Source organism: Chionomys nivalis, chromosome 1 (genome assembly GCF_950005125.1).
Source record: "Chionomys nivalis chromosome 1, mChiNiv1.1, whole genome shotgun sequence".
In the NCBI taxonomy this organism is placed as follows: Eukaryota; Metazoa; Chordata; class Mammalia; order Rodentia; family Cricetidae; genus Chionomys; species Chionomys nivalis.
Window position 1 is genome coordinate 24,704,673 of NC_080086.1, and position 24,571 is coordinate 24,729,243.

Genomic DNA, 24,571 nt, shown 5'->3' on the forward strand with positions numbered 1-24,571 from the left:
TTGGCAAGCAGCACCTCTCTGCAGCATCATTTCTTCAAAACACAGCTTTCCTGGGGGGAGGGGCATTATGGGAGGAGCACTCACCTGAGTCCTTTGAAGATCCCACATCTTCTCAGCATCCTCCCCTCTCTGGTAGGGGCTGGTGACCTTTGCCCTCCACTCTACTTTGAAATAAAGGGAGTCATGAGGGTGTCTTGGAATGCTGAGGTACATAGAATGAGAATTCTTGTCACTTGTGCCTAGGTGTTCCCCCTTCCCCTACCGCCCCCCCTTAGAAGTCACTTGGAGCCCAGTTTTGTAATTGGGCACTGAATTCACGCTCTGAAAAACCCTTGAGGAGTTAGCACACCCCCTCTACTCTGTGAGAAAATCCATCCCCGGCTGACGGCCAGACCCTCTGAGCAAATGGACCGCTACGTCAGCCAAGAACCACAGTAGACTCTGGGGACCTTGCTCATGGGTGTTCTCTTCTCCTCTCCCTGCAGCACGGCTGCAGCCACCCCTGTCCGGGATTCCTTGCAGAGGGGAGAGGAGTACCATAGGTTGTCACAGTGCAGCCAAACAGGGTTGCATGTCAGAGGCTTCTGAGAGCAACTTTTGAGAAAGGAGCAAGCACACCTCTGTTTCCTTCCCCCAGAAGGAAGCATGCACTGAATGCCTGTGCTGGACCCCACTCTTTCTAAACATGTTTACCCCCAGTGTAGGGCCCATGTCTCAGGGAGGGACAAGCACTTGCACCCTGCCATTCATCTGACCCCTGGAGATGGCACACAGACTTACTGCCTGCCCCCCTTCCTGTCTGATCTCAAAAACCATTCTATGGCCTTCTCACTATTTCAAGGAAAAAAACCATTATAGAAGCTTCCAGTGCCTTAGAGTAGGAAGGCGCATCAGCTTGCAAAGCCTTCCCTGAAGTCGCTGCAGCGCAAACAGCTCTGCCGGTCCATGCTCAGGTCAGAATGGGCACTGCGGACTGAGAAGTGGGGTGCTGGTCACTCAGGGGGAAAGGCCTATCCCTTGTTGCTGCAGAGGAAATGGTTCTGCTAGAAAACGGCCTTGCCAGCAGTGGCCCCTAACCATATAACAAGGTACTCGTGACCACTGTATCATCTGGGAACACAAACCTGCTACTGGCACTAGAGGCAGTGACTAAGAAGGCAAGGCCCTAAGGTCTGTGAGAGATTGTGTCAATGACCTTAGCCTAACCATGAAACCACCTCTCAGCTACTAAGTGGAAGAAATGTGTCTGGCATGGCCCTCTATCCTCAGGACATCTGACTTCTGGGCCGCCTTTACTTTCATGAGAGCCTGGCTGCTTGCACTCACCTGAGCTATTCACTGTGGTCCCTGTCATTGGCCTCTGCTGAGCCCTGCCTACTTCCACGGCTAGGAATCCCAATGAGGTAGGGACTGGAGAATAAAGCAGAGAAAATGAGAATAGCCCAGGGCTTGTCCTGTAAGGTCTGAGTCGGCTCTACCAGACCTTTGAGGAGGACTTTAGGGCCACCGTCTAGTTTCTTTCCACCCAACCTTGTCACTTCTGGACAGTGGAGCATCTGGGATTGCATCACTGGGACCTGGGAGAAAGGAGGTGACTTCCAAAGAGAAGTATCAGAGGTTAGAAGTGTGTAGATCCCAGAGAACAGGACTGGGTGATAACTGGTGTAACCTCTTACTGAGATAATGAGACACAGGATTTGCGTGACAGTATGAGACTCAGGACCTGGGTGGCAGCGTACCGCTTCACCCCTACGTCCAGGGAAGATGGATGATGGTGACTTCTTCTGTACAAGCCAATGAGTGCAGAGCCTGAATGTGCTCAGGACCCAGCGAGGGTCAGGCCACCCGCATTTATAGACTGTCTGAGAATGCAAAAGGAGATGAGACATGTTTGGCAGTCAGTCGTGTTTGTTTGTGGCAACTTCTCCCGGGGTTCAACTGGCATTTCTAACGCCCAGGCTTCACTCCTTCATAAATCCCTGCTCTCATGGTTGGCAGAAGCCACACCGCCTGTGTTGGAATCCCAGCCTGGTCATATTTTGGCTGAGTGACTGTCACCTGGTTAACTAGCCACTCTTACTCCCAGTCCCTGCACCTAAAAATGTGCCATGATGGTGCTTACTGCCTACCCTAAGATGCCTGAACATGAGCCAAGGGCACAGGCACCCGGGACGGCTCGTGGGCACGGCCAGGACTCTACACACTTCAGGACACACAGTGAGGGCCTTCTGCTTCCACTTAGCATGTAGGACCACTCCACCTCTTAGCAGCTTCCTGGTTGGCTATCATGCCTCCTTCACTAGGGAGCAGCAAGGTGTAGCTCACTCACTGCTACCTCTGCATTTTTGTGCTGTTGCTTGGAATCAAAACACGGAAAGGGTCTCAATGCTTTGGTTAGGGGATTCTCGTTCTCAGCAACAGAACAAGTAAGGATCACTTCAGCTTGCCCTGTGCACCTACAGTAAGGACCCAAGATGTCTACTTTGTGCTTTTTTTCTCCATGTAGTACCTCTGTGGCAATCCCTGGGTTGGATGGATCTTGGCAGAGCCAGTTAACATTCGGCTCAGCCTCATGCCCAAGGTGCCTTTGCAGCCAGGCTGGCAGAGTGGTTGGTGCTTCCTTGAAAATATGGGAAGTATCTGCCCCCTAGTGGCAAGGTTGGGAACAACGGCTGCTGCTTCCTTTCCAGGCTTGGCAGCCTTGTGGCTGTGACTTTGAACTTCACTGAAATGTGAAGTTGGGCGACTGTACACACAAAAGCCCCTCCCAAAGAGCTGAGAAGCAGGCAGCTTCCCTGTCTCAGGTCCCAGGAGTTTACTAAAGAGGCGGCTGTATACAAAGAGTAAGGTCTTTGTGTGAAATTCTCACTCTTAAGGAGCCACATAGGTTGAAAGGAGGTGTTTACAATAAACAGTGCTGGCAACTTCACGTGCCGGGGAGGGAAACTGGATCCCAATATTGTGTGCAGAAATAAACTCAAAATGGATAAGGACTTCGGCATAAACATTGAAAGTGTCAGCCTAATAGAAGAAAACAGGAAATTTTTTGACCTTCATCTAGGTTGTTGTCCTGAAACATGGGCAACAAGTGAAAGAGACACACACATTGCATCAGACTAAGACACTTCCAGATAGTCACAAAACAAGCAACAGAGCGAAGAGACAGATTGCAAAGCAAGAGAAAAGATTCCTAGTCCCAAGTTGCTAGGGGCTAATGTCTGCAACAGGAAAGGGACACAGGACACTTAACTTTAAGTAAACACAATGCCTGACTGAAAATGGGCAAATGGTCTAAAAGAGGTCTTTCTCGAGAAGACATGAACATGAGTGAGAGGTATGTGAAGGGTGAGTACATTCACCAATCAGTGAACACAGATAGCCCAAATCGTGGTGAGTTACCCAGCATGTCCATTAGAATTGCCTGCGGTCGACAAGAGTTAGCGGGCATTGATGAGGATGTGGGAAGCAGCTGCCGCGCACTGTTGGTGGCAATGTAGATATAATCACGAAGGGCAACACAGAGTATTTTGTTTCCTAAAAAGAAAAACATGTCGACTACCACGTACGTTATCCCACCTTGGCTTCACGTCTTTATCTAAAGGAAATGAAGTCAGAAGATCAAAGAAACACTTGCTCTCTGTGTTCATTCTAGCTCTGTGAAGTATGGCCAAGACCTGGAGTCAGCAAGTCTATTACACATAGATGGATAAAGATGTGTGTGTGTGTGTGTGTGTGTGTGTGTGTGTATGCATGCATGTGCACATATGCACATACAAACAATAGAACATTTTTAACCTGGAAGGGAAAGGAAATACTAATGTATTCTGTACCCCATGTAGACTTCAAAAACTTTGTGTTAAGGAAACCAAGTTGGTTGCCCCCGGGTGTATTGTGTGCCTGCATGTGTGCTCGTGTGTGTGCATGTGTGTGGGCGTGTGCACTTGTGTGTGTGTGTGTGTGTGTGTGCACGGGCATGTGCACATGTGTGTCTGTGTGTTTTTGTTTACGTTGAGCACCTAAAGTTGTCCTCAGGTATAGAGAATGGGAAGCAGGATGGTGAGAGGCTGTGGGTAGCTTCTAAGCTTCAGGCAGGATGGATGGAGAGCCCCGGTGGAGAGAGCATGGTGATCACGGGAGATGACGCTAACATGAACCTTTATTTTCCTAAGACATTCTGAATGTTTTTGTGACACACAAACTGAGTGACAGAGATGTGAATTGCTTAATGTACCAGTCATTTCACAATATACACACACATCAAAGTGTCATATTGGACACTTGAAAAATGGACCTCACAAAATCTGGAGAACTAAAATTTTCCTTTTGTTTTCCCCTAAAGTCACACAGACAAGCCTGAGTACGCCTGGAGTTGGCATTCAGGCCAGTGTGGTATTTTCTGGGGCACGAGCAGGGCTCCTAAATTTTGCCTTTCCCCCTCGAAGATGCAAGAAGCTCCTGCCATTAGCCAAGGTTGGATTCCTGGCTCCATATACATTCCGTGTTGAAGTGGTGTCAATAGTCAGATCCCGCTGTAGAAACAGACCTGGAAGACAGTGAGATAGACAGTTGGTGCCTGCTTCCTCCACCTAGCAGTCTTGTGACCTTGGGCATGTCATTGAAATCCCTCAAGCCATGCTCCCAGAACTCATGAGTTGCAAGTGAACTGGAGCATGCAGCCCCTGGGGCTTTCTCTTGCCATGTGCGGCTCTATTCCAGCCAAGCTAATGGGCTGACTTTGGAAAGGTGGCTCAAAGACACTCCTTTCATTGCACAAAGAAAGGAAATAAAATCCTAATAATGAACTTGACACATGTTGCTCAGATCCAGCCTTACACTATATCTCTATCATCTGTGACTGTGGACCAACCCCACATTGCAAGACTTAAGAAGACAATATTGTCACGTTTCCCCTTGGATTCTGAGGTTTTATGGTAATGGATGGGGCTGATTTTCTGTTTAATCTGATTATTTCTGGAGCTAGGATGTCCACAGTGGTATCTTCCCTTTTATGTCTGGTCCTCTGGAACCAGCCACAGACTGGTCAGGCACTTCTCTCTGATGGTGGCTCCACCTGCGTCCTTGAAACTTCCACGTGGTGACTTAAGACTGCGCAAACCCCATGAGGTTAACAGAGGACTGCACCTGCAGTATGGATATCCTTATGGCATTCTGGTTATGTCACATTGGTCAAGGAAGGTCGCACGTCTAACTCAACCAGGGGTCACTGTTGGAGGAAGCCTCAGAAAAGCAGGAATCCTGGGAAGTGTGCCAATAGCCAGTTCCTGTGCTGATGTGAGAAGCCCCTCAGAAAGAGGTGTGGCTACATCCCCAGGATATGTTTTGTTGGGCTGTGCTGCCCAGAGATGATTTTCAACTAGGAAATTCTAGTGATTTTTTCCTGGTTTTATTTCTGTTGCTGTGATGAGTACTCTGACAAAAGAAACTTTGGGGGAAAGGGGATTTTTTTGTAACTTCATAAGTACAGGTTATAGCCCATAACTATGGATAGGCTGCAATGACAAGAGCTTAAAACAGCTAGTCACACCATATCCGCAGACTAGAGCAGAGTCACACCATATCCGCAGATGAGAGCAGAGCCACACCATATTCGCAGATGCGAGCAGAGTCACACCATATCCACAGACGAGAGCAGAGTCACACCATATCCACAGACAAGAGCAGAGTCACACCATATCCAAAGACGAGAGCAGAGTCACACCATATCCACAGATGAGAGCAGAGTCACACCATATCTGCAGACGAGAGCTGAGTCACACCATATCTACAGACAAGAGTGGAATCACACCATATTCACAGACAAGAGCAGAGTCACACCATATCCACAGACAAGAGCAGAGTCACACCATATCTACAGACGAGAGCAGAGTCACACCATATCTGCAGACGAGAGCTAAGTCACACCATATCTACAGACAAGAGTGGAGTCACACCATATCCACAGATAAGAGCAGAGTCACACCATATCCGCAGACAAGAGCAGAGAGAAATGAACGAATGTACTCACTTGTTTGTTTACTTGGTTTAGCATGATTTTTTTCACACACTCTTACACAGTTTAGGCCCATCTTCCTGCCTTGGGAATGGCGCTGCACTCCATCTTCTCACATCTCTGAACAAGTGAGACAACTCCCCACAGACCAGTCCACAGGTCTGCCAGACAACCCCTCCCTGAGACTGTCATCCCAGGTGACTCCAAGCTATGTCAAGTTGACAAAGCTGACCATCCCAGCTCCCATAACCTGATGTTCCAGAGAATAACAAAGCAAGAGATGAGCAAAGTCATTCTTGTCCCGGGGTGCAGGCTTTAGGAACTGGCTGTCCCCACTCCAGCTTGCAAGCTGATATCCCCTCGCCATAATCCATTACTTCATCCCTGCTGGGATGACTGTCTGCACCCCACACATCACCATTCACCTTTCTTCTCTCTTGTCCTCCAAGCTAGCAGTGGCGGAAAAGCCACAGCAGGAACATTGGCAGTGGGGTCCGTGATGGTGAGTGCTGGGGATGGTTGTCAGGTTGCTTGTCTCTTAAAAGCAAGCCAAAAATTAATGGTAATAACAATGATAATAACAACAAAACAAATTTAATGTCCAGTGTTAGTTAAGTATTATCATTATTTATTTTGTTTTTAATTATTTTATTATTCTATATGTATGGGGGTTTGGGCTGCAAATCTATGCACCACATGTGGGCCTGGTACCTTTAGAGATCTGAAGAAGGCAGGAGGTAAAAATGGGCTATTGGCCATTCATTTCTTTATTAAACCAATCACAGCGATGTAGCTTCACACAGTTTACTAATATCCCACAACGTAATGATGTATGGGAATAATAATAATAATGTATTATTCTAAGGCATCAGTTTTATTGATTTTGCTTTTATTTATCGGGTAGAAGTCTGGGTTAATCAGACTCCCCAGACTGTTAAATTGCCCATGTCTTATTTTACTTATGCATAGGTTTATCCTTTTTGCTTCATGCCCCTCATAGACACAAGCTCATAGGCTTGCTATGTATACACATGCCTCCAAAGCATGGATTGTGATCTTATGTGTAACATACTGAATTTTCAGAAAAGGTAACAAGTGGACAGTTTTGTATGGGATTTTAGCCCCACACAGTGCTGGAGATGTGGAAGGACCCTGGAGAGGGCGTGGTATTAAATCCCAATGGCATCTGTTTTGTTTCATTCCTATGGCAATACTGATAAGCCAGGCACTGGATGGACAGTGTCTGACTCCATAGGTCCAGCCTTTAGGGACTCCTACCTTACACTATACCATAAATCATGGGAGGATTTTTATTTATATTGACATCCCATGAGAGTATAACCCAGTGGCTGTTAGTGCAGCCACAAAGTAATGTGGCCATCACCCCTCCTTCTGGAATGTCCACATCATTCTCCAAAGAACCTCATCCCTATTTATAGCCTTGCCCATCTTCTCCCTTCTTCTTTTCCCTTTCTTGGGGTGACCACTGGCCAATTTTATGTCTCTCTGATGAGAGATAAAATCAGACCTTCTTCTTTTAGCAGGGAATCCTATAATGTGTGGCCTCCTATGGCTGGCTTATTTTATTTACAGTAATATTCAAGGATCATCCACGCTGTGGCATGTATCAGTACTTCATTCCTTTGCATGGCTGAGTAGTATTCCGAGGCATACACGCATTTTGTTTGTCCTGCCATCTGTTGGCTCACTGGGGGGAGTTGGGCACTGGCGAGAGCTGCATTTGAAGGCTGGAGATCAAGGATACCATCAAGTCGGGAGGATTTCTCAGTCAGGAGGCTAAGGAGACAGAATTAATGTTTTAGGAAGTTAATATGGCAGGCCTGTGGCACTCAGGTCTGCAGGGAGGCGGAGATAGGAGTGAGGCTAAGCAGACTAAACAGAGACACCAATCAGGAAGGAAACGTCAGGAAGACCCTGTGTCGGGTGCAAACCTCATCTCTCTCTGGCTCCCCCCAGTTCCACTCAATCGCGTTTTTCTCCTTCCCCCTTCCCTCTATCCCTCTCCCTCTCTTGTCCCGCTTTCAGCTCTTTTCTTTCTCAGTGCCTCTCTCCTTCTCTCTTCTTTCTCCCTGTCTCTCTCTTTCATTCTCTTCCCCCTTTCTCCCCGGATTTCCTTTCTTCTTCCCCTCCCTCCATTCCTAGTCCCCTGACTTCCTCTTATTGTGTTTTTTCCTTCCTTTCTTTCTCTCTACCCCTTCCTTTCTGATTCTCTTTTCCCCCCTCCCTGCCTAGTTCCTTTCCCCTCCTCTCCCTCCTGAGCCCCTCCCTTTTTCTCCCCCCCTCCCTCCCTTCCTTGCCTAAAACCACGAGCCTGGAAGCCTAGCTCATCTCAGGCATAAGGCCAGGGTGCTTTCAGTCCTGTCTCCTCTTTCCTTCTGCATGTCTGTTGAGGATCAGCTGGTCACACGCCTTCCTGGAATGTGCATGATGATAATTGCCTCTTGCACAATTATCTGCCAAGCCCTGTCGGTAATGAAATGAATGATTTAGTTATCCTTGTTAGGAATAACCCACAATGCTCAGAAACTCATTATGGCAGCCACGAGGCTGGCAGGAATGCCCTCGGAGGCACCTGCGAGTGAGTGGCTTTTACAATTAGCTCTCTCTTCTCTGCCAGATACCACAATCCCACCCTGCCCCCACCAGGAGCCAAATGCTGGAAGCTTTCTAGAGGAAAACCAATAAACAAGCTTGGGGCTAAGGTTCAGCTGCAGAGCTTGCTGGACAAACACAGGGCCTTGGGTTTGATGTCCATCACCGCAAGAAATATGAGACTGGGCAAGACTCCCTCTGCCAGCTTCCACCCACACAACATGAAACTGCTTTCCCCCAATTAATGGGAAAGCTTACCCAAATCTCTGTGATGAGTGCAGTGTAGAGGCCACCAGGGTTCTGAAGGAAGCTTGCTTGGTCAGCTAAAGGCAGGGCTCAAGTGGGCACATCTTATGCCACCTTCCCATCCCCCCACTGCCTCTCTGGAGGCTTTCCTTGTTCACCTTTTCATAGAGATGCTTCAGCCTTGGCTCCTGCCTCAGTCTTTCTCTGACTATAGCTGTTGAGTTTTAAGGGTAAGAAGAACAAAGGAAAACAGAGATGAGTGTGGGCATGGGCATGGGTGTGGGGAAAGTTGAAGCCAGGGATGCAGAGATGCATGGTGTTTGAGGGAAGCACGTGCCCATGTGCTCTCTTGTCTTCTGGAAGATTCTATTCATAAGTAACTTCTTTGGGATGGGAAAGAACGGCCTAGAGCAGAGACCTCCCCCCCCCCTTACACACACACAGTTTCAGTTTGGCTTTGAAACAGAACCATTGCTCATTGACCACTCCCAAGACAACATACCTCAGAGGCCTGCAGGGCAGGGCGGGTGCCTGAACCTGACCTGGCTCTGATGTGAGAGATCCTTCTGTCAATGTCTTGGTTTTATTGGTTAATGAATAAAGAAACTGCTTTGGACCTATAGCAAGGCAGAACTTAGGTAGGCAGGGAAAGCTAGGCTGAATGCTGGGAGAAAGAAGGGCGGAGTCAGGGAGAAGCCATGGAGCCGCTGGAATCAGACATGCTAAAACTTCACTGGTAAGCCACTGCCATGTGGTGATTCACAGATTAATAGAAATAGGTTAAATTAATATGTAAGAGTTAGCTAATAAGAAGCTAGAGCTAATGGGCCAAGCATTTAAATAATACAGTTTCTGTGTGATTATTTCGGGGCTGAGCAGCTGAAAACCAACAAGTGGCTCACTCCCTCCAACATGGCTCAACCCATTTCATGGTTCCATTTTGAATAAGTCATGCTCATACACACCTGTGCTTAATTCTACAGCCTCCAGCAAGTCATTCTATAAAAATGTTGAGGCAGCTTACAAAGATGATGATGAAACAGCTGGATCAACTAGATTCTGTAAGAAAGATAGAACGTGCAGATTTCCCTGAGGTTGCCAAGACAGTGTCTGTGCCTGAGAAACTCTGCTGTGACCAGAGAGGCAGCCTACAGAATGTAGGAGGCACAGCCTTGACTAATTTTGAGACTGAAGAAAACACAGAATCGATAGGAGCTGAGTGTGTGTGTATAGTGTTGTTCCTAAGAAAGGTCTGTCATGAGTCTCCCCAGGCAACACCAGCATGGTGGCCAATAAGAGCTGGGGACACAACATTGACTGAGTGTCTTCACTGCTAGCACAGTCATTTCTAAGATCTAATGAAAATCACCAAGGGTGCTCTTCTATGACAATGATGGATTTGGTGGTGGTGGTGGTGGGGACAGAGACATCCTCCTATTTGCATGGGATTGGGGACCATTTCCCTAGGGTGCCTTGTTCCCTTAAAAGACTGCCAAGGTCTGTCTATTCTGTATCCCAAGGGTTAGAAAACTCTTACTTTGATCTCAATGGAAGAGGCTTTATCAGAGAGGGAGGAGTAGTGGCAAGAAGAGGAGGTCTGGTGGTGACCGCAGCTTTCCTGCAGGTCATTGCTACACATGCAACTGAAGGAGAGATAAGGATTCAGCAGGTTGAGACAGACAGAGGCCTGATCCTTCATCTCTGTGAGAAAGGGGCAGGGAGGAAACACACTCAACCCTGGGACAGGAAGCAGGAGTTATGCTGGGGCAGACAGGCTACAGGGCGCTGGGGAGGCCCATGCACACAGCTTCTAGGTAGTGCCAATGATTTTATTTTGATGGTTTATTTATTTATATTTTATTATATTTTGAGACAAGGTCTTGCCATGTAGCCCAGGTCAGTCTTGAGTTCATGCCTACATGGTAAGAGCACCTTTGCAAGAGACGGTGTTCTGAGACAGTCCACACCGGGACGGTAGAAGACTGTCCGCCTCCTGTGGTGCTATCTACCTGAGATCCTCCTGACCCCTATCCCCTGTTCCTCTGGTGTCTCTTATTCTCTTTGACTGTAAGAAAAGCAGGGTGAATGGTCAGAATCGACACAGATGGCTTTGGGGTGACTTTTGCTGCCGTTTAGCCGTGATGGGTTCTTATATTCCAGGGTAGGGTGTGTGGATTAGGGACATTAGGTAGGAGGAATAGGGGTGTGAAGGAAATACAGAGACATGGGATAGTACCGGGAGGGCAACTCGGTGAATATTGAATATTGAATTCGCCTGTGTTTAATTTTCATATACTTTAATGCCCCTATACAGAAGTGGGGGAAGAAGGCAAAAGACAGCTTTACCATGACATAAAGGACAACCAGAACAGTTACTTGCTCCAGTACTTGAGACGTCAAGCTATTATTTCCTGAGTAAAGCATTTGGGGGCAGGAATATGCAGTGAACACACTCTAAACCGAGTATCCTGTAGGCAGCCACTTCCAATGTCAAATCCTCCTATTTTAAAAGAAGGAGCACAGGAATAAGCTTGAATTCTCTGACCTTTGGTCAGGGTGGAGCAGATCCACCTCTATGGGCCATCTTGATGTCCAAAACATCAAGCAACCACACCTGACGTCAACAGCTTTGAAAGAGCAAAACTAAGCTCCAACTCTCTGACCTCCAGTCAAGGTGAAACAGGCTCACATCTGTGGGCCTGCGTGTGTGAATGCATGTGAGTGTGTGAATGCGTGTGGGTGTGTGAATGTATGTGTATGTGTGCATGCCTGAGAGCATGTGAGGGGATAGGACTCACCAGCAGACCAGAGCGCAGGGTCAGAGCGCTTCCAGGTGAGGTGGGGCCAGAGGATGCTTCAGCCGGACTCCTGTCAGCCTTCACAGCTGGAGCAGCAATCCTGGTGGCGCTCACTGAGGAGCCAAGAGCAGCCCCTGGAGGAGTAAGTAAATGGTGAAGGACCAGAGGGTTCCGTGGGAGGCGGAAGGAGCCAGGGATGCTCCATCAGAGCCAGCCTTAGAGTATGAGATGAGAGGAAATCGGAAGAGGGGGCTCCTCTGCGCCTGTGTGGCCCTGGCCTCCACCCCTTACTTAATGCACGTATCTCTAACCCTGTCCCTTGAATCCTGACATCTCGAAGCCACTGCCATGGACTGCAAATCTCAAATAGAGCAACCGAGAGTGAACACAAGGACCAATGTGGCCAATAGCATGCCTTGCTACCACAAAGCATTCCAAAGCAAGTCTGGAAACCAGTGGCCATGTCAGGGAGGTGGGGAGGGGAGTCATAGACTCACAGACCGAGGCAGGAAGTGCAGGCAGCAAGGGTTTAGACAAGATGCAAACCCTGCTTCTATTTACAGGTGCTGCCTTGGCATACCCTGGAAAGCTGTGGAATACACAAGTCCAGGCCTCAGACAACAGAGGTAGGAGATCGTGCTGGGTAATGAGAACGTTCATTTGTTCACTCGGCCTACCTGACATTCTGAGGTTAAGAGATGGGGCTGAGCTTGCTTTGGAGCCAGCTAAGGGAGGGCTGGGGGTGGTGGAACTGCCATCCAGACAGCCATTGTCCCTCTCTGCTTCTCTGGATTCAGGTACACTCCTGGCTTCTGGTCTCTATGCCACTCTCAGAGAACTAAAGAACCTTCCTTGCTCTCAGCTTCTCCAGGCAGCAGTGGGCCCTGTGGTTTTAGTCCCAGGGGGACCCTTAGAACTGGCAGGATCCCTTGCCTACAACTTGGGCCCGCTGTTCTTTCCAGGTCATGTATTCTGATAGATGTAGGTCCTTTTGGGGGCACCTAAGGGATAAGTCAGAAGGCCCTGGAGGAGTCACCGTAATGCCTAAGTCTTCCTTTTCATCTGTGACCATTCTATCCCTGTGACCAACCTTGGTGAGTCATCTTAACCGGAAGCAGGCTTACGGTCTGGCGGCTAGACAGACATGTGAATTCACCATGGCTCCAGACCACACAGCCACTACCATTTCTGCCTGCTGCTACGAACCTCTGCCCAGCTCTCTAAGCCCACAAATGGGCCTTTCCTTGGATCTTTGGAAACCACTATTCCACAGGTTCACAAGGAGCTTTTGCTGTGACAGTAACAGCACCTACCTACCCCAGGAGGCTCCCAGTGGGGACTGAGGCAGGGACATCAGTTGATTTAAGTAATTATGAGTCAGGGGAAACAGTAAAAGGCACAAGTTGGGGACACATAGAAGGGGCAACACCTGCCCCTGGGCAAGGGCCTGGGGTGCCAGAAAAAGCTTTTCATGAAAGGTGGTAACAGTTTGTGCTAGTCACAAGAAATAAACTGCGCTGGGTTCAGAGGTTCTTGTCACAGTGCCTGTGGAGGCACCGAAGCTGCAGAGGGGTCAAACACATTACAGATGTCAGGAAGCAGGGGCAGGATGCAAAGCGAGGTGCTGTGACTGTAGAGCTTGTACCCCTACCCCATCCAGAGCCAGGTGCTCTGACTACTTATCCATAGTCTCTAAAGGAGCCAGTGAATCATCCAGATGGTGCCAGGTCCACCTACTCCTTTCTTTTTTGTTTACTGTCTGCCAAAATGGCAGAGTGACCCACTCCAAATACCAAAGGATCTTACACTACCTTCGTGGGAGTCTGGCAACTTGGCTGAGGCTGAAGGGCCGTGGTTGCACCTCCTTCTGCCACCTCCAGAACCTGTGGAGAAGCCACCTCAGGGCTCTGGTTTTTCTCCTGTTCCGTGACTTATTTCTGTCTCCCTCCCAAATGGCCAAGTTTAAAGGCGGGACCCGTGACTTAGCAAATCTCTTTAAATAAAGACAGGCCCTGTAGAGTGGCTAGAACCGGGTGGGACACACCGATACCTCACAGGACACGAAGTGTGCCCTAGAGAACTTGTCATTTTATTGGGAGAGCCAGCCACTCTGTCTGCTGCCACTCTAAACCTTGGCCACTCACCCTCTCACCCATGCCAGCTTCTTGCACAGAATCCTCAGAAACCCTCGGCTTCTATGACCCTGGAGGCAGGTGTTCTGCCAGTGTAATTTGGTGCTCAAAACGGTGCTCATATGGACAACCATTGAGCGAACCAACACAATATTGCCATTTATCATAAAGAAATAGTAAATCAATAAATGGCAGAAGCCATGTTCCTTAAGCAGCCTCCAGCCCCTTCCTGAACCACCCCCTTTCCCTTGATTCTGGTGAGGACCTGCGTCCCCTGTCAGGGATTTCCATCCACCTAAAGCTCCTCAGGAGCTCAGCGCCTTTGGGTGCCATATTCTTGAAGCTGTATCTCCTCCCCTTTGTTGGTATTTGTCCATCTTTAGTCTGCCTCTGACCTATAGAACAACTCCTGTTCTCTTGGCACCAACCTTGGAGGTTGGAGTGCATCTTCCGTCCTCAGGAAGACTTTGAGCTCCTCGTGTATAGGAAGCACGGAGGTGCAAACTTAAGTTCAGCCCAGCCCCTTGATCCCTTGATGCCCAGCAGGACATCATACATTGTCGATATCCTGAGGGGTCCTTAGTTGTGGTCTCCAGTTTCACTCACACACACACACACACACACACACACACACACACGCGCGCGCGCGCGCGCGCGCGCGCGATATCTTGGACACAGTGGGGTGCTCTCACAGTGTGGCTCGGTGTCAGTCTTCCCAGCCATGAGTGTCAGTGTCCTGATCAAACTTTGTGACGTGATCCTCAACTTTGTCCCCTTCCTTCAGGTTCATGACTGCCTGGCTCCTGGCTGACCTCACTCCTTCTGCTCGCCTCTCAACGACAGGGGACTGGGGCTGAGGCTAGGACTGAGGACACGACAGGAAGTTATGGAGAAAAACACGTGCCTGAAGAACCACTGCGAGCGGCCGGCCTGAGCTGGGGTTCCCAGAGCCTTCTGAATTGGGGGCCGTGAAAGGCTACCCTGGACTTTACCGGTTTGGATGTCAGCTCTGCCGGTTCCTTGTCACGTGACATGGAACTTTCCTGGGAATGGATTGGGGGTGCAGTTTGTGTGTATAAATGGAGAGCTACAATACCCACTAACTAAATTGCATCATTATTGCTTCTGCTTCTATTTCAAGCGGAAGCTGAGGATTGGAAAGTTCAATTTGAGGCCCGATAATCCACTGGATGGAAAATGAGTGTAGGGTCATGGGACCTGGGCAAGGCCTCAGTGTGAGAAAAACAGCTCCCGGGGCCGATCCAACTTAGGTCTCGGCCTCCACGCTGTGCAAGGCAACCAAGAAGCCCCTTTGCTTTTCTTTTCCTTTCTTTCCTCTTTACTTTTATTAGCCTTTTTCATGGTTGGGGTCTGAATAACCTAAGACACCGCACATGAACTCTGCCACAGAGCTGTGTCTTCAGCTCTTTCCATTTTTATAAATTTTTATTTTTTAGACAGAGTCTTTTACTAACTCTCCCAAGTCAGTCTTGAACTAGCAATCTTCCTGATTCAGTCTCCCTAGGAGCTGGGATTACAGGCCTGGCTAACAATCTAAGTTTTCGACAACAACAACAAAAATCCTTCCACGATCAAGGTTAGGCTTGGCATGTTCAAAAGTCCTTTTCCGATCACCCAGAAGTTTCTCCCCTGCTTTTCCAAGCTAGTGGACATCTGCCTGCAAACAGGTAGACCCCATGGGAGCAGAAGGCCCATAGAAACAGGCAGTGTGCGCAGTTGGGCTCCCCTGGTTAGCCCTGTCGGTAGCGTGTCGTCTCACTGAACTTCCCCTTCATGTTCAGCAGATGGCGACCGTGTGCTAGTGCTGTTGATTCCTGGACACCACGGAATTGTTTGCAAGGTAAAAAAAAATAAATCCTCCCCCTGCTCCTGTCTGGAGCTCTATCAGGCAAGTCCGGATGTCATTCCAGGTATCCAGCGCAGGTGCCTTTCTTCATCTGGATGTCGGAGGTTGGTGCCGGTACCTGGACAAAGAGATGCTGGGGAGGTAGCATCTCCCTACCCTGGCCTCCTCAATCTTCATCTCTGCATCCGCATGGAGGTCGGTATCTCCCGCCCAATAGCAATGGGATTCTAGATTAAATTAAATGGAAACAAACAATCTAAAAGACAATATACGGCAAAGGTCACCAGACAGCAAAGCCATCTTTACATGTCAGTGGGGGAGGAGCCTGGCTGGGAAACCCGGAGGGTCTGCAGGATCGCATGGATGGATCAGGTCATAACTCATGTGTGGCAGTGTGAAAATAAGGGGACTTTCTTGTTAGCCTCTTACAGGTCTTGTTGCCTGGGTTCTAGAAGGAAGGATGAGATGTCAGAAAGACCCTAGTCTCTGAAACCAGACTACCCAAACCCAGCTTGGCCATTTATTAGTTGTGTGCCTTTGGACAGCATCTAAACTTCCAGAACCTCAGTTTCCTTATCTGTAAGGCAGAGGTTGCAGGAGCTTAAACTGCACACGGTTATGTGTAGTCTAATTGGTTTTAATAATAAAAACCCAGAGTCAGATATTGGGGTACATGCTGGCAGATCAGAGAAGTAAAAGGAGTCAGCCACTAGAGAGACCTTTTAACTCTACTGAATCCTCAGACTGAAGGAGTCAAGATCCTTTCTCCATGAATCCTCAGACTGAATGCCTTGAGCTGTCTCCGCCTGCCTTAGATTCCTCTCTCTGCCCAGGTGTATTCCTTCCTGTCTCCACCTCCATAGTGCTGGGATTAAGGGCATGCGACTCCCAAATACTGGGATTAAAGGGGTGAGCCACCACCACCTGGCTGTAGTATTTCTCTTTGAGACTGAATCAATCTCATGTAGTCCAGGGTAGCCTTGAATTCACAGAGATCCCTGCCTCTGTCTCCCGAGTGCTGGTATTAAAGGTGTGTGCCACCATTGCCTGACCTCTATGGCTAACTAGTGGCTAGCTCCATACTCTGATCTTCAGGCAAGCTTTATTTGTGAGATCACAAACAAATTATCACCACAATTATGTATTGTTTAAAATGATTTTAGAGTCATAATGTATTTGGTATTGCATAGGTGCTAAGTTAATGTTTGGCTGTTATCATTTTTCTTTTGTTTTAGTTTTTCCTTCAGGAAAATAACTAAATCACCTGTCCTTCTCAAAGGTGTGTCTGAAGTTCCAGGAGGAGATGAGCCTGGAGAAAGAAGACCCCAAGAATGGACACAGTCCTCTTCTCCCTCTCAAGGTTTTTCTTCCCCAAGAACCTAAATCAGGTCTTCCAGCGTGCCTCTTGGCATGGTACCATGCTCTTCAACTGGTGGGCCAGAGTCCAGTGTGTTCTGGCTGGGAAGTTAAGTGATGTCGCTGTGGAGGTTCAGACCCTCAGGAAGCAGGTTGCTGCTGGGCTGAGTGACAGCTTGGTAGATGGACATCTCTGTACTGGCATAGCTTGTCTCAGAGCTGGCCCTTCCCTGGGGTCATGAGGACAGACCTTTGCTGCTCCTTAGCGCCTCCTGGAGGCAGGGAAGATGGCCTTCCAGGAGCTCAGTCAATAGCTCAGAGAGTGAGCTAGGGTGGTGGTGGGGGAGTAATTCACACACTCACATAGTATCCTGCACTCAAAGCAGGCTCTCCATCGTGAGCTTAGCTGGCTCCTGCCAGATCTCAGGTGAAAGCTTACTGAGGATTTTCTCTACAGGTTTGTGGGAGTGTGCCCAGCTGTGAGGGAAACATCTCCATCCTCTGACTGGTGAGAAGACCCTGTTAGCTCCAGGATCCTGAGCTGAACCCTCAGTTATGCTTTGAGCTACAGTCGTGTTGATACGTGATCCTGAACAGGCCTTTCTTATCCCAGGGTCTTCCTTGGTCTTCCTACATGTTGGAGTCTCGGTAGCTACCACCTTTGTTCTTTGAGCTAACCACAATAAATGAACATGACAGGAAATGTTTAGTGGGTGCCCAGGGCTCATTCCCATCACCTACAATGTGAGAGCTTAGGCTAGATGACCCCTAAGCGCGAACATCCTGTGACCCATGACTGCTGACCAGACACAGGTGCCTGAGTACCTTGAGGCTTAGGGGCCATCACTGGCAGATACTGGTGACAGTCTGAGGTATCCGTCATAGGGACCAGGAGTCCCTTGGCTCATCGTCAGTGCTAGCATGACAAAACTGGGCGACATATGGGGGTGGCTGATAAGAAGAAGGGAAGATTCCTGAAATCATGGGCTAGTGCTGGAGGCTTTTTTCTGAACAGTGGGAGTTCTTCCTTCTGCTGTTAGACAAGGGGCCTAAAGAAGGGGGACCCAGGGAAGGGTGTGGTCCCTCCTCAGGATGGCTTCTGATGCTCCCCCCTTTCCTCCTATGTTTTCCTTCTTCTAGGATTAGTCTATGGCCATCACTACTCACTCTTTCCGCCATCTCTTCACCAAGTGCCCCTCACAGATGACTTTCAAAGCAACCATGGTTTTCCATGTTGGTCTTACCATCCTTCTTCTCTTCAGCTTCCACCAGAAGACGTCTCCCAAGGGTCACAGGAAGAGGATGACTGAGGACGGAGGTGTCTCCATAGAGACCTGGGTAGAGCAGCTCTCAGCTCAGCAGACCCCACCCCCAGAGCTGCGGATCATCGGATCATCGGGATCATCCAGTGAAAGGAGAATCTCTTCCCTTCTGGAGTTCAGGAGGAATACAGTGGAACCAGGCTTCCTACCCACTGCTCGCAAGGATTTGTAGCTATTTGTGTACCTCCTGCCTCTACTAGATAGAGTCCCTTAATGGAAGGGACTGTCATCTTTTCATTGGACACTGCACTGCTCATCGACTTCATCGCAACAAATGTGCCTCTAAGATTTGGTGTCTGCAAATAGTGGTCATGGCCACTGGTAAAAAACAGGCCACAGTCAAGGATGCCTTGCTATCTGGCTTATGATGGGAAACTTACATGGTTTCCAATGTGGCTGTGAACAGTTACCCCCTCCTCCACATAGCTTTGGGCTCACTACCCTTTGCACACATGTCTCTGTAGTTCTATGATTCCATAGTACATGGTTAGGGGGATAGAAAGGGACATATGCATGGATCAGAATTGTTTTGTCAACCTGTGGGTTTTCTGCTTTGTTCAATTGTTTCTTCTATAAATATCAGCAAATAAAATTATCTAAGATTGATGCTTCTCCTGTCTCAGTGGGAGACACTAAGAACTCTGAATGAAAATTGTGCAACAAGCCTCTACCGAGGAATAACGGGACTGGTGAGAAATGGTTGATCTTCATTTAGTTCATACATAGAAGTCTCCTGACACACACACCATGAACACCCGAGGCAGGTGGGTGAGCTGGCCCCAAGATCATAAGAACAAGAGAGCTACCACTGTCTCACACCAACCAGCTGCAGCACTTGGAGGAGCCGACCCCGACCCTCGCCAGGGCAACCTGATAGAACCATGCCATCCTGTTGATGGAGATGTGGATGAGCTGGCCCCGAAGTTGTGAGCATGGAAGAGCTGTCCCCATCACTCATCTGTCATATGGTGGCACGGGTGGCAGAAAGATGCCTCTTCCCTTGCCCATCAATGCCTGAGGCAGGTGGGAGAGCTGATCCTTACTTTAATTAGGAATATATTAAAGTTCACTCTTTCCTGTGTATAAAAATGTTTTTTTTAATTTTCCAAACATCAATCTATATTATACGATTGAACATTTTTTGACTTTCAAACCAACCTCCCCATCCACACGCACTGTTTAAAGCAGAAGTCCCAGGATCACTGCTTTGACTTCCTGGTTGTCCCTCTGCAGCAGTGATGAGGACAGTGAGGAGGTCAAAGCTACCCTCCGATCAAGGGTGTGCCACGTCCATGCCTTCCAGTGCTTCCAATGGACATAGCACTAGCCTGTGGGTGTGCGAACCTGTGAGTGTGCAAGCCTGTGCGTGTGTGAGCCTGTGGGTGCACGGACCAGACACCTCTTCTCTTGCAAATGAGAGAAGTGAGCCTGAGAGGCTCAGAGGTCAAGTGATTTGTTCAAGGTGACTCAGACTATAAAGAAATGCCAATGGAGGCCAGGCTTGTCTTATTCTGGAGCCTATTCCCTAAAAGTGCTTGGAGGGCAATAGGGTCAAGTGCTGAGTTCTGCCAAGGAAGTTCCTGAATAAAATGGAGTCTTTAGAAACACCTACCATGAGGTGAGCACAGATGTGGCCCAACTGTGCCCTTTGGCAGCAGAGTTCTATCTTAGTGCACAATCTCATTTCATTTATAGTATTTTCAAAGTACTCTTGGCAGAGGGGGAGCCTGAGTTCCTGCCTTTCTCCTGCCTGCTCTCCCTCCTGGGCTAGAGTTGGCCTGCCAGAGAGAGCAGCCAGCAGGTGGTGCTGTCCCAGTTAAGACGCTGTGAAATGGCAGGAAACTGGCTCCCAACCTTTACTGTGTGGATGTCCCACTCTTTGGTGACTGTCTCATGACCCACACCAGGACACTGACTTGTCTCCATTTCAGTGACTTGAGGTAGCCAAGGGCTTGGTGGAAGGAGAAACTTAGAACAAACAAATAAAGACCTTCCTCTGGCCTTAGTTCTGCAGAAAAGCCCTAATACACTCCTACCACCAGGAGTGGCCATGGCCCTGCCACTTGCCCCTCTAGACCCTCCCTCACCTCCTTATCTGAACTAACACTCAGTCTCCAGATCTATAAAGTAGGGCCACTCGCAGCACCCACCTCCCAGCATTGACTGTGTTGGCGCTAGCGTTCCGTTCCGACCCAGTTTACCTGGAGATGAAGTCAGATATAGAGGGTGAGGGCCTGACTATAAGCCCAGGCCGCTTCAGCTGGACTTCTGGCCCAGTGCTTGTGAATCCTGATGCCCACAGTCCCCTTCCAGACTGACTTATGGACCTTGGAGATATTGATGTATTTACCTATTCAATCTAAAGTCTGCAGATGAAGTCACAGGACAAGGCATGGATGCTGATGAACACACTCCAGGAACCCATGTGTCTCCAGCACGCACGCTCCCTGGACTCAACACTTTGACGTTTTCATGGAGGTTTCATTGCATGGACATAGCTGACGAAGTTGTTAACTGCGAGTAACAATCTGATGTTCGTTTGTCTGTCCTCCTAGTCCCCACCAGCTCTCAAGTCCTGCCTTAGTTCTTCCAGTGACAAGGCCCCATGAAGCTCCCCAGGGACTTCAATCTTTAGACCACTTGTTGTTATGGAGAAAAATCTGCCATTTTGAAGATTCCAAGGCTCTTAGAGGTCTTGTTATCAGACACCGAGATGAAAACCAAACATCATGACTGCACCTCTCAGTTCACGTATTCTACACGGACCCCAAGATAACCTAGAAACTCGGTACTATCTTTTCCATCTTATAGAAAGACAAACAAAGGTTTGGACAGGTTAATTTAGTTATCCACATCATGTAACTAGTAATAAGAAGTACGGTCTGGGGAAGCTAAAGAGATGGCTCAGCGGTTAAGAACACACACTCCCCGAGGAGAGGACTGGAGTTCCCGGCATGCCCTTCAGTCAGCTCACAACCATCTGTAGCCCCAGCTTCTGACACCTTCTTCTGACCTGCAAGGACAGCTGTACTCCTATGAAAACACCCCCACAGAGACACACATGCATACACACAATTAAAAATAAAAAAAAAAATACAAAACAGGAAGTGTATGGTGGCATTCCAGCCTTGGACTTTGTCTCCCAAATGCATGCTCTTTAACCCCCCAAAGTGTTAGTAGCCTTCCTTCCCTGCCCACACACACACACAGGGGAGAGAGGAGAGAGAGAGAGAAGGAGAGAGAGAGAGAGAGAGAGAGAGAGAGAGAGAGAGAGAGAGAGAGAGAAGAAGAGAGAGAGAGAGAGAAGAGGAGGGGAGGGGATGGAGGGAGGGAGGGAGGGAGGGAGAGAGAGAGGGAGGGAGGGAGAGGGAGGGAGGGAGGGAGAGAAGGAGGGAGAGAGAGGAGAGAGAGTGCTCTGGCTTGAGTTGTAAATTAGCATCTCACGAGGTTGGGAAATGACTTCCACTAATCTAGTAGAATAATCCCAGGTTCTAAAGGACCATGTAGCTCATGCAGCCAGACACAGGGACTGTAGTCAACAATCTCTTTGTTGGTAGACACAAAAGATGAAGCCTTCTGAGAGCTCCAGTGGGTGGTGGCTGGCCACCAGCCAAAAGACTACAACTCATGATCACAGCCCTTAGTATCAGAGTCCTGCTAGCAGCTTCAGCCAATTGAAAATACATCAGTGTTTCTCCCCAGATTAATAAGACAGAAGCAGTGTGGGAGGGTGGAATGGATCACTGGGCTGAGCAGTTGAGGGGAAAGAGAAGGCAGACATTAAAATAGCAGCAGATGAATACTACGTAATTTCAAGCAGTCAATAATGTCACGCCAAAAAGCTGGTACGGCCGCTGAGATAATTGCCCTTCTCCTGATTAGCATCTTTATGAGAAAAGGAAATGATTGCTGTGTGTGAGAAATCACGCTGCCTCTCGTTTCATAGGCAGTGGTGGTAATGGGAGACCAGGCTCCCAATCTGTAGGCTATCTACACGCATAGCCTTTAAGGAGTGGGCATGGGATAAGTTAGTCTTTGGGGTCATTGTTCAACATTCAGGAGGTATGGAGGATACTACCAACTGAGCTGGATCTCATGTGTCTGGGTTTGAAACTTAAGTCTCGGGTTGCGGAGACTCTCCGATCCCTCAACAGAGCAAACATCTCCGTGTTTCATGACTGTAATAGGTTATTTGACAAGCTCACCTCTTATATCCCTTGCAGCTTTCCAAGTTAGATTCCAAATCACTGGACATGCTCCCTGGGATCAGAACAGTGTGACAGTCCAGTAAGTCACCCATTAAGGATGTCCGCATCTTCATCCCCAGAAGCCATGAACATGCTGCTTTAGATGGTAGAAGGGACCTTGCAAATGTGAGTGCATTTTAAGGATTGTCAATTAGAAAATGTTTTGGATGAGATGGATGGAGTGAATTTAATTACATTCTCATAAGAGAGAAGAGGGTGAGGATGGGTCAGGGTAAGAGGTATAACAAAGCAGAAGTTATATGTGGATGATGACATGGGGGCCATTAGCCAGGGGGTGCAGGTGGCCCTGAGAAGTTGGAGCAGACCAGAAAATAAATGCTTCTAGAGTCCTTCAAAGACATCAGACCTGCTGAAATTTTGATTTTAATTTGAAGAAGGTAATTTTGAACTTCTAGTCTCTGGAACTGCAAAATACTGAGTTTATTCTTGGCAGTTTGTTATAACAGCAACAGAAAGCTGATGCTACTGTTAAGTTGGGAGCGGAGCATTGGTCCCAATCCCTTGTATCTATCCCAGCCCCCATGCCTGGCCTGGACTTCAAATCCCAGCAGGCCAGGTTCTGACCCCTGGGGGTGGGGTCTGGACCACTCCCCAGGGTACTTAAGTGATCCCCCTAAAGAAGAACACGTGGTCTCTCTTTCTTCCTCCGGGGTATCGCGTTCCTGCGGCTTCCTGGTTTCCCCATCAGGGCCACCCGAGAGCGCAGATCTCCCATTAAACCTGGATATTTCTTAATTTGGCTTGTTTTGATTTGGCTTGATTGGGAATTTTTGCATCATCAGGGAGCTCGTATTAGGAAATATTCCTAACAGCTACCTCGGAAGGCCTAGTGCGGATGATGTCAACATCAAGATGCCAACGTCTCCAATGACACAAGCTAGGGTCCTCTGAGAGGCGAAAACATCAATTGAGAAAATGCCTCCGGCCAGGCGGTGGTGGCGCACGCCTTTAATCCCAGCACTCGGGAGGCAGAGGCAGGCGGATCTCTGTGAGTTCGAGACCAGCCTGGTCTACAAGAGCTAGTTCCAGGACAGGCTCCAAAACCACAGAGAAACCCTGTCTCGAAAAACCAAAAAAAAAAAAAAAAAAAAAAAATGCCTCCATAAAACCTGCCTATAGGCAAGCCTGTTGGGTCTTCTCTTGATTGATGATGGATGTGGGAGGGGAGGGCCCAACCCTGTATGGTGGTCCTGGACGGTGTAAGAAACTAAACTGAACAATCCATAGGAAACAAGTCAGTAAGTAGCATTGCTCCAAGGTCTCTGCTTCTGTTCCTGCCTATGTGTTGCTGCCCTGAGTTCCTGCCCCAACTTCTCTCGGTGACAGAGTATGCTCTGAGGCTTATAAGCAGAAATGAACACTTTAATCCCCCAGTTGGTTCTGGTGTTTTGTCACACTAATAGGAACAGTAACGAAGGCAACGGAACTCTCTCTTACCCCCATACCTTCCATCAGGGTCTCCCATGCTAAAGCTGATATCCCAAGATTCACTTTCCCCAACTTTCCGCTAACGCCGAGGATCACAGCTGCACTGTGGTGTCAGCATAGGGAGAGGCCACTAGTGACAGTGTCAGTCACTGTGAACAGTTAATGGGCGTGGCATCAGAGGGTGCTTGTTATAGTCGAATGGCGCAGATTGACTAGTGTTGATAAACGCTGAGCACTGTGGCTTCTGAGACAGTTGATACTTAGAAACTCTATGGGAAGTAGTGTTTACTACTGTCTTCATAGTGTCTTCACACAAGGAAACTGAGACATCATTGTGGTATTGCTGAGTCTCTGCCCAGGTCTGCTTCTATCAAGATCCCCAACCCTCACACAGGAGAATTGGCGACCCAGTCCCAGTCCACTATGTACCTCCAGTAAAAAGAGCAGGCTCTTGAGTGGACAGGCTCTCTGGGAAGTCCTCTCTAGCTCTAGTGAATATCAGGATCATGTAGGAACTTCCTATAACATTGG

General features: G+C 48.5%; 1 long non-coding RNA gene across 6 annotated transcripts; it reads left to right on the top strand.

Annotated features, from left to right (window-relative positions):
* The first annotated feature begins 750 nt into the window (after positions 1 to 750).
* LOC130880266 (uncharacterized) lies at positions 751 to 19,536 on the top strand. Of its 6 annotated transcripts, none has more exons than XR_009057603.1 (4): positions 751 to 12,293; positions 14,584 to 17,026; positions 17,480 to 17,670; positions 18,163 to 19,536. It is a non-coding gene; the product is annotated as an uncharacterized LOC130880266 (long non-coding RNA). The 6 variants fall into 6 exon arrangements; XR_009057604.1 differs by having other exon boundaries at positions 14,584 to 15,861; positions 16,946 to 17,670; XR_009057600.1 differs by having other exon boundaries at positions 14,584 to 15,660; positions 15,731 to 17,670.
* Positions 19,537 to 24,571: the final 5,035 nt, after the last annotated feature.